Source organism: Oryx dammah, unplaced genomic scaffold, assembly GCF_014754425.2.
Source record: "Oryx dammah isolate SB20612 unplaced genomic scaffold, SCBI_Odam_1.1 HiC_scaffold_9, whole genome shotgun sequence".
Classification (NCBI taxonomy): Eukaryota; Metazoa; Chordata; class Mammalia; order Artiodactyla; family Bovidae; genus Oryx; species Oryx dammah.
The window spans coordinates 22,775,891-22,791,899 of NW_024070193.1; the positions used below are offsets into that span (position 1 = coordinate 22,775,891).

The 16,009-nt window shown below is 39.6% G+C and overlaps 1 protein-coding gene across 1 annotated transcript in view; it reads left to right on the forward strand.

Moving 5' to 3' along the window:
• The window catches only part of ATXN7 (ataxin 7), a 142,865-nt gene that overhangs the window by 29,240 nt on the left and 97,616 nt on the right, over positions 1-16,009 (forward strand). Inside the window, exon 2 of the mRNA XM_040246571.1 lies at positions 3,836-3,934. The gene's annotated coding sequence lies outside the window, so the exon portion shown is untranslated. The remainder of the gene's footprint in view (positions 1-3,835; positions 3,935-16,009) is intronic.

The window sequence follows — 16,009 nt, forward strand, 5'->3', positions numbered from 1 at the left end:
GTTTTTCAATTGGGAGACAGGAAAGCAACAAAGGCTCAGAGTCACAAGCTTGGCTTCTGACAGAAGACAAGGCTGGAAGGAAAATCAGTCATGTAGCCAAGCTGCGTACTTTGAGAGGTAGATGCTTGGTGATGAGAGGCAGCCCGTGACATAGCATCAGCCCCATGCAGGAGAGCTAGCCTTAGTAGCCCCATTTTTGGAAGAGAAAGTAGAAATATGGAATTTTAAGTGGATTTCCCCACTTTTTAAATATTACCAACAAATCCCTCCCCACCCTTTTCCTGTAAGATCACTAAACAAACAGACCAAACAGTAAACTATTTTAGGCCCATGGTCTTTGCAGTGAGTTGAAGAATGGAGAGAAGAACGTGTAACCTAGGAGGCAGCTCAGATTCATACACTCCTGGATCCTGTGCTTTCGGGGCACGTCACTGGGCACAGGGCGCATGCTCTACACGTTCTCACTGAATAAATAAACCCGCTGGGGTAGCCCTCTCCTGAGACGTGGAGAGTGAGGAGTTGGCCTTCTCTCATCTCCAGCTTAGAAGGGAGAATCAAGTCAGAACCTTTGTGGTCCTTCTTGTCGGGCCTCCCTTTGAAGCCCTTTCTCTTCTCTTTCACAGCCTCTTTGCAAGCACCTGGGGCACATTCTTACACTAAAGCTCCAGAGTTTGCCTGGAAGTGAAGAAAATTTAAGAAATAAAAAGAAAGTGTGTACTATCATGCTTAAAAACAGGACCAACTCAGTGTAGCCTGTATTTCCTTTCCTCTATCAAGGTTAGTGCAGTTTTGCTTAATTTTGATAGACTCAATTATATAACAAGAAGTGATCCAGATTATGCCTTAAATTGCAACAAGGCTCTCAGTCTTAAAAGGACATAGAAATGTTACTCCTAGAAAATGAGTTCTTTTCTTTAAAACTGATAAGGTGCTGCCCATGTAACAGTGTGGGCTTTTTGCTATTTAAAGTTAATGAGACTTTCTGAACCCTTGGGCATTCCTCAGGATCCTCTTTTATATAAAATTCTGCTGGATATCTGCCCATTTATTTATTTAGTAGTACAAAAATATTACTGTCTTTTCTGTAAGATTATTTTTGTTGCAGTTATCAGAAATCAATTCCAAGAATTTAAGCTCAGGTTAGGGGGCCATTTACCCTGCAGGTCCAGGGGATTCTTAAAACCCTACAGAGGATGTGCTTGGATCCTCTGGGAGACTATACATGGGACAAGAAAGTCCTGGAACCCCTTGGGCAGAAACCAGTTCCTTTTTTGTCCTCTGGGGTTCCAGAGCCTCCTGGGGCTGGTTTACTCTGAGCAGCATCTTCACACATCAGTCTTTGCTCACTGGTCTTTTCCTAGACACTGAGAGCACATGGGGAAGCTTGCAGCATAAACCAGAATAGACCCTGTTCATCCCAGTTTCTAGTTCTCAGGAGAATGAATTGAATGTCTTAGTTTGGATCATGTGTCCAGGTTTGGCCAAAACGAGAGGAGTTTGGAGTCCCATAGTATGGACATGACTTGGCATTGGGAAATATGGTGCTTACAAAATCACCATGGGCTCAACAGCCACTCTAGACAAAAGGCATCATCTACAATCTCCACCCCCACCCCCCAACCAAAAGAAAAAGAAGGTAAATCTGTGCCTTTCAGGACTTTGGAGAACATTCAGATTATGTCTTTTCTTCTTGTTTCATCTCCTCTCCCACCTGTAATGGGCTGTCACTTTTAGAAAAGCTTTAAAAATTATATTTATTGAATGCTTGTTACATAATAGGTAGTGAATGAGTAAAAGCTATCAAGTTTTATGTTTCTATTGTTCAGAAATATTCTTCAGTCCTCTTTTTAAATTATCTCTCTTTCTCTTTGCAAAACAAAATAAAGCGGCTGTTTAGACAGTTTGGTGTACTGAAAAGGGAACTAAATAGCACCAAAGGCCTCCGTTCTGGTTCTAGTTTCAAACCATTTATTTGCTGGGTAATCTTGAGCAAATTATGACCTCTCAGTTAGTTTCCTCAGTAGTAAAATGGAGATCATAATAACAGCTCTTTTGAACACGGTGTTATTGTGAAGATAGAGTGAAAGAACATATACAAACATGTGATAGTTTTTTTTTCTTTTTTCCTATTGAAGAAAGATTTCTGACCCCTATTCTGAGAAAAGTTACTATTTTTAAATGCTTATTTTTAGTACCTGCCACTACCATTTTTCTCCAAGAATAGGGTTTCTCTTAAAGCATTTTTACAGTATTCAGGCCAGTAAATGGTGAATTCTTTTAAAGGCAAACACTATCTTGGGGGAAATTTTGCAGCACTCAAGATCTGATGACTTCCTTGAATACTTGGAGATATAGATGAAAAATTGAAAACTAGCTTGACCTGGAGAAGTAAGGTCAAGCACATACGATGCCAGTGTTATTCTGTCTGCATCTCCAGTCTACCTTGAAGAAATAACCATCAGGGAGGTGGCTAGTGGCTGCTTCTTTCCTGGGAATTTGTAGGTTCCCTTGGAGTGATTTGGCATAGCTGTAAAATTTGGCATAGCTGTTTAGAATGCAAAGAAATGAATTTTGGCTCAGGACAGACATGTTAAACAGGATAGTGGCTTTTATTGGAAATAAGGCAGAAAAGAAACACTAAAATAGAAATCAGAGAAAAAATTTTTAAAAGGTATGAGAGTGGGATGCAATTATAAATCTGAGAAACAGCTGGCTTATAAAGATTGTAGGAATGATTACAATGCTGAATAATATTCCATGAGTGAATAAAACAAACTGTTTAAAAAGGGAGAAGGGAGGGATATGATCCAGGAGCAACTTAAAAGCCAATAAAGGTAATTTTGAATAAATGTTCAAACATGGCATAGAATTTCAGCCACTGAGTTTGGCAGAAGCTTTATTAGCACCTCAAACCTTAGAAATATTTGGCTTGCCATCTTCGAATGTATGATAATAAATATGAGTTGAGGAAAGCAGTATTCCTGCCTCCCGACCTTGATGAATAGCCAGTGAGGATTATAGGAAGAGAAGTGTATTGCTAGTGAACTTTTCATACGAAAGCAGCCTGCCTTGTGCTTTATACTTGAACAGCATCTGTGCCATAGTTGTGTCATTGCCCATATTTGCTGTTCTTTCTCTCCTGCTGCCTGTCAGCCTTGAACAGCAGCTTAATTTCTAACTCTGGCTTGTTAATCTCCGGTCCCTTGATTCTGTACCTCAGTGCTCCCTCCCAAATTAATTTGAATAGTACCCACATTCTATTTTAAATGTGCATGTATGCACAAGTACAAAAATTCATAGACAAGGGAGTGGGTTTGTGTATGTGTGTGTGCTTTTTAGAAAGATGGTTTAACTGAGCTTTTGTTTCCTGTCTATACTATTATAAATTGCTTTTATAAACTGCTGAATGATAAAGGACAGAAAGAGCTCTCCAAATAATATTCTCACTCAGTGTGTTGTGTGTTTGTGTGTTTAAATCTGTGATTCTGACAGGTTTCATAGGAGCAGGCTTCCTGAATAGCCATTTTAAAAATTAAGTGAAAACTCATTAGTGGCAGATTACACACAGTGATTTTAAGCCCTAGGAGGCTGACTCTGTACATACTGAGCAGTCATTTGTTCTTAGTTTATTGTATAAATATAGCCAATTAAATTCATTGTAAAAAAAATTGAGTTTGTTGTTAAACTGGTACAGTGCCTCGAATTTTAACACTTTGACATTTTAAAGCACATATAATAATTTGGGGACCCTGGCAACTAATGAGACTGTAGATTTCTGATTCATTTTATCCATTGTTTCATTGCTTTGCCTGTTTTCTTTTTTTTTTTTTGGTAGGTCTGAACAAAATTAAGAAGAAAGAGCTGCTCCAATCACAGCAGATGAAGATCCACTAGTAAATTGATCAAGATTTTTGGCCAGCCCTCCAAAGAAAAGGTAATTTGCTCTTTCACCATAGCAGGGCTGAATAAATGCTGCAGTGCCTCTGATTATAAGAGTTTGAGTTCTACCAAAGGATGGTAATTTTTAAAATTTAAGGTATCTGAGTGAGATCTTCAATTTTAAGCATAACCCCAAATATGATGATATTAATGTGAAATGATAGTGAATTTTAGAGTACAGTAATTTTAGATGTTTGTCAGATTAAAATCTTCAAAATAACCCTCCCTCCCCCAAATTCAGTAAAAATTTTGGAATATTTTGGAGATAGGAAATCCACCCCCACCACCTTCCCCGCCACCCCCATCTATAGTCACCTTTTCCTGTGAAGCTGTCTAAAGATGTGCTCTTGTATTTTGTTCTGTTTCACTTTGCCAAACTCCTGTTTTCTTCTCTCTACAAGCAATGTAGACCCAGCTGCCCAGGGCAGGGGAGAGTTTAAGGAAATTGTAAAACAGGCAGGAGGACATTAGGTGCACTTTCTGGGCCCAGTGCCTTTGCCCAGCCTACCAGAAAGCTCTCTGCTCATAAGCAGTCCCAGATATTCACAGAGATAGCAGCCACTGTTGATTGAGTTTCTCACTACACGATTGTGATTTTCCACTTAACTATCTGGGGAGGAAGGTGGTAAGTTTCATATAATGTGAAAAAGGAGAAAAATTGCTGGAGGAATTTTTATTTAAAAAAAAAAAAAAAAAGATCTATGCTCCCATCTACTCTTAAAAGAAATGAGGGGGCTTCCAAGTTAAGATGCAGTTTAAGATGAGTCATTGAAGAATAAAACTGAAAAGAATCCAAACAGGAAAGACCAAAGGAGTTTCAGCCTCTGAAACTGATCAGCTTACATATTTAGATGACAAACTGAAGTGCTTCCTTCAGGTTATAGGCATCTGTAGCAAAGACAGAACCATTGTGGACAACATGAACATGCATCTTGACCATGACGGAGCAGAAACGGGAGCTTCTAGAAGGATGTGGCAATTTTGTTAAGGTGTTTAGAAGAACATAAGACTGGGTAGCTACGTAGTCTCAACCTTCAAAATAGGCCCTTAAAATTTTCCTGCCCAAAGCCGAAAGGCCAGTAGTGCAGAGGTATCTTGCAGTGATCATCACAGTCATCACCGAGGATGGCATTCTCTGTGGAATGTCTGAAAAGTGCCAGAGAAGAGAGAAGCAGGACTTTCCTAGATGGTGATCAGCAGCTGGCAGGGGTGGGATATGAGGAGGTGAGAGGAGAAAATAGAGAGAAAACATATCTGACAGAAATGCTAAAGGAGCTCGTTAGTCCATAATGGTTTACTGAGCTTCTGTGTGCAGGATTGTCCCTGAGGAGGAAAAGAGAGCAATAGGAGGTGATTTTCACAGACTACGAATTCATGTCCATTGAGTTGGTGATGCCATCCAACCATCTCATTCTCTGCCGTGCTCTTCTCCTTTTGCCTTCAGTCTTTCTCAGTATCAGGGTCTTTTCCAGTGAATCAGCCCTTCACATTTGATGGCCAAAGCATTGGAGCTTTAGCTTCAGCATCAGCTCTTCCAATGAATATTCACGGTTGATATCCTTTAGGGTTGACTGGTTTGATCTCCTTGCAGTCCAAGGGACTCTCAAGAGTCTTCTCCAGCACCACAATTGAAAAACATTAATTCTTTGGTGCTCAACCTTCTTTATGGTCCAACTCTCTATACTGAACTTTATTGGCAAAGTAATGTCTCTGCTTTTTAATACAGTCTAGGTTTGTCATAGCTTTTCTTCCAAGGAGCAAGTGTGTTTTAGTTTTATGGCCGCAGTCACTGTCTGCAGTGGTTTTGGAGCCCAAGAAAAATAAAATCCGTCACTGCTTCCAGTTTTTCCCCTTCAGTTTGCCATGAGGTGATGGGACCAGATGCCATGATCTTATTTGTAATGTTGAGTTTCAAGCTTTTTCACTCTTCTCTTTGACCCTCATTAAAAGGCTCTTTAGCTCCTTCTCGCTTTCTGCCATCAGAGTGGTACATACAATAGGATACCAGGAAACCAATGACAAGGGGGTTAAAGAAGTATCACAGACTCAAGTCTGCAGGGATCAGATGTGTGGAGGAATGAAATGCACCAGGTAAAACTATGAGAAACTATTAGATTCATGACCAATCTCAAAGGGCTTACTTTTTCAGTACCAGCTGACTGTAGGCCCCAAAATCCATTCAGCAAGTATTAGTGGAGTGCCTGCTTACATGCTGTGTGCTCTTCTGGGCACTGAGTATTAATTAGTAAATGAAAGGAACACAAGCCCCTGCCATTGTGCCACTGGAACAGATAACAGACAGCAAATATAATAAGTAAACACAGTGATCTGCCTTCTGTTTTAATAAAACCACTCTGGCCACTCTGTGTATTCAGTTAGGGTATAGGGAGCAAGGGTAAAAACAGTGAGAGCAGTTAAAACTGTGGTTACTGAAATAACCCAGACCCATCAAAATGTTAAGAAAATGGAAAACTTAACCTTAATGAATTTTCTTGATTGTTTTCAAAGTTAGCAATGTAAGAAAAGAATTTGAGTCAACCTGAATAAGTCTGTGGGATTCTGCCATGTGCTGACACTCTGCTACTTTGGGTACAGAAGTGATAAAGGAAGTAAGAGAAAGGTGAGGACTTTGGGACAAGGCTAGCTTGGGAAAGGTCAGAGTGGATTTGAACCTCACATGAAAGCTTGATTTTCATTATCGCATGAAGCTGAACAAAGGGAAAAAATAATGGCGTGCAGCTAGTCATAGAAGTAAAAAGGTGGAAAGAACCCGAACATCCGTCAACCAATGAATAGATCAGTAAATGATGATATATCCGCACACAGTGGAATTTTATTCAGCCATAAAGTAGAAGAAGTTACAGATATGTGCTCCAACCTGGGTGAACCTTGAACCGTATGCTAACTGAAAGAAGTCAGACACAAGAGGTCACATACTGTATTGTTTCAATATTGTGAAATATCCAAAATAGGCAGATCTATTGAGAAAGAAAACATGTGGTTTCCAGGGGCTGGGGGAGGGATGGGAGATGGGGAGTGACTGCTTAGTGGGTACAGGGTTTCCTTTCAGGGTGATGACATGTTCTAGACAAGGCTGTGAGTATGATTGCATCACATTGTGAGTGCACTCAGTGTCACTAAGTTGTACATTTAAAATGGTTAAAATGGTGAATTTTATGTTATGTGAATATTACCTCAATTTTTTTAAAAAAAGGATGGCATGTGGAAAAGTATTTGAAGGATACGTGTTTTACATCTTGTCTAGCTAGAGTGGAGTCTTTGTAAGGGGGTGTGACAGATGATAAAGCTAGAAGAAAAAAAAAAAAGGATGTTGAGTCAGATAGTGAAAGTTGTTGACTGCCAGGCAAGCAGTTTAGATTCTCTTCTGTTGGCAGCTTTAAAACCCAGCAGTGTCCGATCCACAAGTTCTTAAGAAGGAAACCGAAGCAAGGTTGGTGCTTTGGGAATTGCAGCCTCTGGGTTGCAAAGCAAAGCAAGCAGTCCCTGGCTTTATCAGTCTAGGATATTTCTGCTCACCTCATGGAATTTCATGATACTCTCATGGAAGTCTCAAACAAAATTAATTTAGAATTTCCTAATCTTTAAAAAAAGTATGCTTATTATAGTTCCTGATTATGAATGTTTGCTATTAAAAAATATTAGGTAGCTATGTGAGGTGACTGATACGTCAGCTAACCTTGATTGTGGTAATTGTTTGGAGATATATATGTCCATGCTTAGTCACTCAGTTGTGTCCAACTCTTTGTGGCCCCCTAGACTGTAGCCCACCAGGCTCTTCTGCCCATGGCATTTCGCAGGCAAGGACACTGGAGTGGGGAGCCACCTCCTACTCCAAGGGATCTCCCCAGCCCAGGGATAGAACCCGCGTTTCTGTGTCTCCTACTTTGGCAGGCAGGTGGATTCTTTACCACTGGCACCACCTGTGAAGCTCTGTGTATCCATATCTGTGGATCTTTCTCAAGTATCTCAAATCATCACATCATACACCTTAAACATACACAATCTTTGTGTCAATTATATTTCAGTAAAGCTGGGAAAAATGTAAACATTATATAAACCCTAATAAAAAGCCCCTTTAGTTACATTCCTTCCCTCTCTACTACCGGTAAGTCTAGAGTTATCTACTGTTTTCTATACATAGCTTTATTGTTATTATATTTATTTTCACCAAAGCGGCACATATTATGCATAGTATTTTGTATATACCTTAAAAATATTTATATCTTGGCTGTCTTTCTACTTCTTTCTTTTGGATTGCTATATTATGTGCTAGACCTCCATTTGTAAAGACAACAACAACAAAAAATGAAAAGCAAATGCCATTTACCTCTTATTACAAAGAAAATGCAGTATCATAAAGTGTAAAAGTAACTAACACTTGATGAGCTCTGACTATTTGCCAGGCATTCTTCTAAACATATTAATTTGTTAACTCCTTGTCACAACCTGATGAGGTAGATATGGTTTGATCCTCCTTTTGCAGAGAAGTTAACCAAGGCACAGACAAAATGTGTCCTGTTACATTTTGGTAACAGGTTGATGGATGGTCAGTGGCAGAAATGGGCTCCAAGACCAGCCTCTGCTCCAACTTGTTCAACTCCATCTTGTTATGAGGACCTTGTGGTCAATGGTATGAGATCATAGAGGTTTTTCAAGAGAAGTCAACCTGAAATTTTGTGTGAAATTTTCCAAATTTTAATATTGCCTTTAAAAAATAGCTTTGTTGAGATATAAATGCTGCAAATTTACCATTTGAATCATTTTTAATACATTGACAGTGTTGCACAAACAGCACCTCTATATAGGTCTAAAATTACTGCATCAGTCCCAAAAGAGACATTGTTTCCATAAAGCAGTCACTTTCCATCCTTCTCTCTTCTCTCTAACCAGATCCTGGAAGCCACTCATCTGCTTTGTTTCTATGGATTTAACTGTTTTGGATATTTCACATAAATGAAATCATGCAATATGTGACTTTTTGTGTCTTGCTTCTTTTATTTTGCATGTTTTTGAGGTTTATCTGTATTGTAGCATTTATCAGTATTTCATTCCTTTTAATGGGTGAATAATACTCTATTGTGTGGCTATACCACATTTTATTTAAGCGTTCTTCAGTTGGTGGACACCTGGGTTGCTTCTACCTTTTGGCTTTGTGAAAAATGCCCTTATGAATGTTGATGTACAGGTATCTCTTTGAGTGTCTGCTTTCAGTTCTTTGAGTGAACATCTAGAAGTGGAATTGCTGGATCATATTGTAATTCTTTGTTTAACCTTTTAAAGGACTGTCAAACCGTTTTCCACAGGGGCTGCACCATTTTACTTTCCCATCAACAATATACATTGATTCCTCCACATCCTCACCAACACTTGTCATTTTCTGTTTTTGTTTGTTTTTATTTCCTACTGGCCATCCTAGAGGGTGTGGTGTGATATCTCATTGTGACTTTCGTTTGTGTTTATCTTACGACAAAAAATGTTAAGCATCTTTTCATGTGCTTATTGGTCATTTGTATTATCTTGTTTGGGGAAATGTCTATTGAGAACTTCTTGAATTGCGAAAATTAGATTATTTGTCCTTTTTAGTTTTAGATGTAAGAGTTCTTTATACATTCTACATACAAGTCCCTTATCAGGTAAAGGATTTGCAAAAATTTTCTCCATTCTCTGGGTTCTTTTCACTTCCTTCAAGGTGTCCTTTGAAGCACAAAAGTTTGATAATTTCAATGAAGTCCAGTTTATCTGTTTGGCCTTGTTTTGTAAGAAATACTTAGTAAGTTGGATTGCAGCCTTCTAACCATCCACTTGTGACTGTAGCTGCGCTGCCTCTTTCCCCAGAAACCAACGGGGAAAAATGTTCTGTGAAAATACCTGTTCTCTGGAGTGAAGACAAGAAGCTCTGGAAAGCAGCAAAAGTCGAGTCTCATCAGTGGTGGTTTTGTTTTGGTTTACCTTTTTTGCTCCTGAGGTTCCTTCACTTCGAGCAGTTGGGTGGAGAGGAGGATGCGATAGAAAGCGGAGAGCAGGATCAAGGTCTGTGTGTCCTGCAGATATTATGCTGGTCAGAAGCATAAAACTGGTTAAAATAAAATGTTGAAACTTTGCCTTAAGTCATAGATGGTGCCATTTAAAATCAAAGTTGCCATGAGAATGAAGTAATTGTGTCTTTCTGGGGAAAAGGGTTTGGGGACCATGAAATCTAGAGAGTCATTTGGGTTCAGGTCTCTCCCTTTGTATAAGAAAATATTTGTGTGGGTTGGGGATTGAAGACCTGTATTCATTTGCAGCCATTCATTCACCTGTTAGTGAAATATAGTTATCTCTCTCTACCAAGGAAAAGAAGGTTTTATGTTAGAGGTGGAAAGGGATGCAAACCTTTGTGGAACAGTCTGTCTTTGGGGAAGCAGTTCAAACCCAGATGGGTTCCTGAATCAATGTACACAAAGGGTGTGGCAGTTAGGGGAGTTGTGTTTGCTGGATCTATGTCTTTGCTTAGGGCTGGAACTTTGCTGCAGAAAAAGGGAGAAAAGAGCTGTGTTGTTCCTTCCTTCTTATACTAGCACACTTTCAGTTAGTCCTAGAGTTCAGCCCTAAGGCATTTTGCTGACCCACTTGGGGACCTGGCGACCATACATCTTACAGTTTGTGAGGAGGTGGTTTCCATGTTCCAAATGACACTCCTGTGTTGGGAATGCAAACTGTTAATCCATGGGAGACTAAACATATATCTCATTGTCACCATGATTTCAGGACATATACTACGCTTAACCTCGGTCCAGGAGGTCCAATTTAGATTTAGAGGTGTATGAGATCCTGTGAGCTTAGTGTGCGAGATCAGGAAAGATTTTGTTAAGGAAACAGAACGTGAGGGGGGATGTGACTGTAGGATTTTAGCCAAAGGAGAGTAGTTTTATAGATGGTGTGATCCATGTGAACAAAGACTTGAGAGCTGGGATGTGGAGGGGGAGCATACTCAGTGCCACAATTTGGTCATTTGGGCCGGACTGTAGGGTACCGGCAAGAGGGAACGCTGTAGATATGGTGGAGCTGGGCCTGGGGCCAGCTGTGAAGGACCTGAAGTGCTGTGAAAGGAGTGGTTATGAGTTGAGGGATCCGTGCTGAGCCCCTGAAAGTGTTGGAGCAAAGACTGACATAACTGACGCCATGGTTTACCCTGCAAGAATGATGATAGCATAGCATGGCTAGAGTAGAATTGGGGCTTTCTATGTGATAGGCGAGGTACTAGTAATAATAGCTGTAGAGTAGGGTGTGGTGCCGGAGAAGGCGATGGCACCCCACTCCAGTACCCTTGCCTGGAAAATCCCCAGGGCGGAGGAGCCTGGTAGGCTGCAGTCCATGGGGTCGCTAGGAGTCGGACACGACTGAGCGACTTCACTTTCACTTTTCACTTTCATGCATTGGAGAAGGAAATGGCAACCCACTCCAGTGTTCTTGCCTGGAGAATCCCAGGGATGGGGGAGCCTGGTGGGCTGCCGTCTCTGGGGTCGCACAGAGTTGGACATGACTGAAGCGATGCAGCAGCAGCAGCAGGGTGTGGTGTATGTGTGTCCAGTCGTGTCTGACTCTTTGCGACCCTATGGATTGCAGCTGCTGGGTTCCTCTGTCCATGGGATTTTCTAGGCAAGAATACTGGAGTGAGTTGCCATTTCCTTCTTCAGATCTTCCCGATCCAAAGATCCAACTCATGTCTTCAGCATTGGCAGGCAGATTCTTTACCTCTGTGCCATCTGGGAAGCCTGTAGGGTAGGGTACTTTTGTACTGATAACTTTCTTAATACTCCTCATAAAGTAGATACTCTTGTTTTACATCATTTTATAAATGAGGAAACAGGCCGAGCAAGAGAAGTTCCACTTTCCCCAGAGTTATACAGTAAAGAAGTGGTAGAGCTGGGATTCAGCTTGGGTGTATTGGCTGTAGAACACATCCTCTTAACTGCTGGGCCCAAAAGATGGTGATAGTTTGCCATCTTCAGTGAAAGCTGATTGGTACAAAGGTGACATAGGGAATTATTTTTAACAGTGTGTTTAATCTTTGCATTTTATTGCATCTGAGGCAGTGTACTAGAACTATGAGTAGACAGTCAGCCTCTTTTTATAGCTAAACATTAGTCCAATTTTTCCATTCCATTTCTATAACTTAATCCTTTTCCTCTATTTTTAAAAGAACTCTTTAACTTTAAGGCTCGAAATGAAGATTTTAAATGAAATTTGTGAATCATTTAAAATTACAGGCTAGTATCAAATTCCTAGAAACATTTGGGTGTTATGGTTTAAAGTTATATGTTAATACCTTCTTTATGTGTATTGTTAAATTTTCTCTCTTTCAAAGCAGTTCACTATTATTGGTGAATGATTCTTTGGGAGAACTTGTACGAGCTATACACGTATGATTAAGAAAACAGACCAAAAATTTAAAGCTTTGAACTTTTGGGCAAATGACCTGGTTTATAGAATGACTACACATACAGGTTGAGTCTTTTATATATGATTTTTGGTTATTTTTGGCTGCGCTGAGTTCTTGTTGCTGCGGGCAGGCTTTCTCTAGTTGTGGTGAGCTGGGGCTACTCTCTTGTTGTGGAGCATGGGCTGTAGGGCCCGTGGGCTTCAGTAGTGTGGCTCAAGAGCATGGGTTCTGTAACTGTGGCGCACAGGATTAGATATTCTGCAGCATGTGGGATCTTCACAGACCAGGGATGGAACCAGTGTCACCTGCGTTGCGAGGCAGACTTCCAATCACTAGACCACCGGAGAAGCCAAAGTCAAGTCTTTAAAAAGATAATTACCTTCATCTTTAAGTCTCTACTTTTTCAACTGTCTTTATTATTCCTAATTTTGCACTTGATTTTCAGCAGTTCCAGCCACTGAGCTGACGAATTCAATTATTTCCACTGTTCTCCCCCTACTGGAATACTCATGTATCCATAACAGGCCAGAAGGTATTTCATTAGAGGGAGCACAGTTAAGGAGAGGCCTGGCCTGGACATACCCCTTATGCAGAAGAGAGCCCTGGCTCTGTCTGGAGAATTAAAAAGGAAAGAGAGTGAGGTGGTCAGAGAAGGGAGAAAGACTGTAAACAAAGGCACAGCCAATTTTAGGAGGAAAGAAACCCACGGCAACACATTCCTAATTCAGTAGTTCCGAGTTTCTTGTTACTCAAATGATTGCAGTCCTTTGGGGTTGATGATGGAGAATCTCTGTTATCAACCCTATAATTTGCACACATAAGTATACTGTAGTTGCTAGTTTTCAGGTTTATTAAAATGTTGTATTGGGACTAGTGGTTCTTTCCAAACAAAAAGACTGGTCATGTGGGGTCTTGCATCTTAGAAAAGTTTTATACAGTTTCAGCCATTTTACGTTAAACTGGATTTAAAGATTGTTTTGTTGTTTTGTTTTGCATTTAGTGATGCCTTTGGCCTTTGAACAAAGCATTTTACAAGTGAATCTGCAGTGCAGAGAATCCTTTTTGTAAAGAGAGACCTTGTTACCCTTGGCACCTACTGGGAACATCCCTAAATTTGGATGGTGAAGTAAGGCCACCTTTTAAATACATCCCTGGAAGGGATGAAATGCTCAAAACTTGGCAGCGTTTCACTTCTGACGGCCTAGTTCTTAAGCCACATACATTCTAATTGGTGGTGACAGCTTTTTCCATAAGAGCATTTTGATGAATTTTAAAAACTTCTCCTACTTCTCATGTCCTCAGTGAAATTACAGCGTTGTGTTCAACCCGGTGCCTAACAGAGTGCCTGATACGTGGTAGGTAAGCAGAACCTGTTTGATGAGTTGAATCTTCATTACTCAAACCTTATAAAACCTATCATTTATCTGTGCAGACAGATACTGAAGATCTTCAGAACTGTAAGACAGCATCAGAAGTATATGGGTAGGAGAATTGATTGATAGCATACAAGAAACACTTATAGGAAAATAATAATAAATGAATGTAAATTGTACTGCTCATGGTTTTACATATTTTTTTGGGCGCAGAAGAGGGGTGTTTAGGTAAGAAGTCATCAGGTAATCCTTATTATCAAACCAAGTTTTTGAATTTCTGTTGTAATCTTGGTTATAGGGAGTGTCTTTATATAAGAGCACTTTTTAAATGTTGCCTAAATTTGAGTTTCAGAACACTGTACTTTTCTCAGCTAGCAGTTTTGGCTTTTGTTGGTTACTCATTCAAGCTATTGGGAAACCCAAACCATCTCTGGATATCAGAAACTGCATGTTCTAGAAGGAGTTAGGACTTTTCATGGGTGAAGAGAATTTGGTAAAAGGCATTGGCTGCAGGAAAAGAGAGATGGCCAGAAATTGCCTGTCATTCTCTTGGTGCTCACATCTCCAACTTGGTAATGCAGTGCTCAGATAAGAATTTATCCGAATTGCTCCGTGTGATATAAGATACTTGTTTACAGTGTTTGTTTTGTCCTTTTTGTGTGCTTTCCATGCATCTTTTCATGCAGTCCTCAGAGGGAACCTGGCTTTATCTCTATTTTACAGGTTAGGAAACTGATGGTCCAAGTAAGTTAGGTGACTGGCTTACGTTACATAGTTTGTAAATGAAGAGCCACTATATGAACTCAGAAAAAATTCATAGGGACTGGCTCCAGAGCCCTCCCTCGTTTTCCTCATCTGTAAACAGTAATACAACTCCTGCTTTACACAGTTGTTAATATTAATAGAGCTAATGCAAAAAGGTACCTCCAGCAATGCTTGGCACCTAGTAGGTACCCAATAATTGATAGCTCCTATTAGTAACAATTTCTCTTAATAACTATCATAATGCTAAGAGGATATTTAGTATTTTTTTATTTTATTTTAAGCCCTGTTGTGTTTTATTAAACCAGTCAAAAAGAGGGGGGAGGTATGAAACTGGAATAAGGATGGAAGTTGAAGTATTACAAATTGCCATATTGACCCTCATTACCTTTAAGTCATATTAGTGAATCTTGAAGTATTTTCAACGTGTAAAAAGGGGGAAATCGAGCAGTATCTTGAAGTAGGGCTGTCCTTCATGTTTGCCACTCTTCCCCTTATTTTAATTTTCATCCTGTACTCTCAGAGATCAAAAGGGCTGAACTCAATAGGCAAACTCTCTTTGGAACCTACATACCTGGGTGGCCCTAAGCTTTTCTTTTTAATGGCAGCTCCAAATGCCATAAAATTCAAATTTTTGTTTTTCTTAAATGTAGAATATTGCAAGATACAAAATAATCCATAAACTGTGTGCTTTAGTCACAGAAAATCATTGTTAGGTGTTTTTTTAAAATGTATTTCTGTAATTCTACAGATTTTTCAGTGATTTGGATGAATGAAAAATTGAAGGTCTACATTGGTGACATGAAGATTGAGGGCCTTTGTTACAAGTTAGGAACTACTAAGGAAATTATATTTTACCTACGCATTTTTTCTCATTGATCCTCTTCTGTTGGAAGTTAAAACTTTAGAAATGATTTTTTATCCTACCAATCATTTCTACTATTTTTGGTTATTCTTTTTTTTTTTCCCTGCTTCTTAGATAAGGACAAGAAGCATCCATAACTTCACTTTTGGGAACTTTTGTTTGCACATGATCCAGGAAAAAATTTACACACTTATTTCTAAACATTTTAAAAATAAATTCATATACATGTAATTTTTAAATGTTTTTCCACTAAAGCCCTCAAATTTTGAACCTAAAATAAGTACTTTCCACAGGAGCCCTGGGTTGAGTTTAGGATGCAATAACGTTACATTATTTTTTACTCTTCTTTAAATATCTTTATATTTCTGAGGGTTGGACTTTGTTTCTTTTGCAGATAAGTTGGCCACCTCTGTAACATCAGATGTTCCAAGGAAAAAAAACATGAATAATAATTTTAAAAAATGAATAAGCCTGCTTTTTCCCCATCTAAAGAAAGCCCCTCTAAGTAAGCAGCTATGACACGCGTGCCTCAGGAGTGCGGATATTACTGCTATGTGAAACATGCTGATTAAAATCCTTCTTTGTCTCAGGCTGCAGATTTTTCACATCAGTTTGAAGTAACAGTAA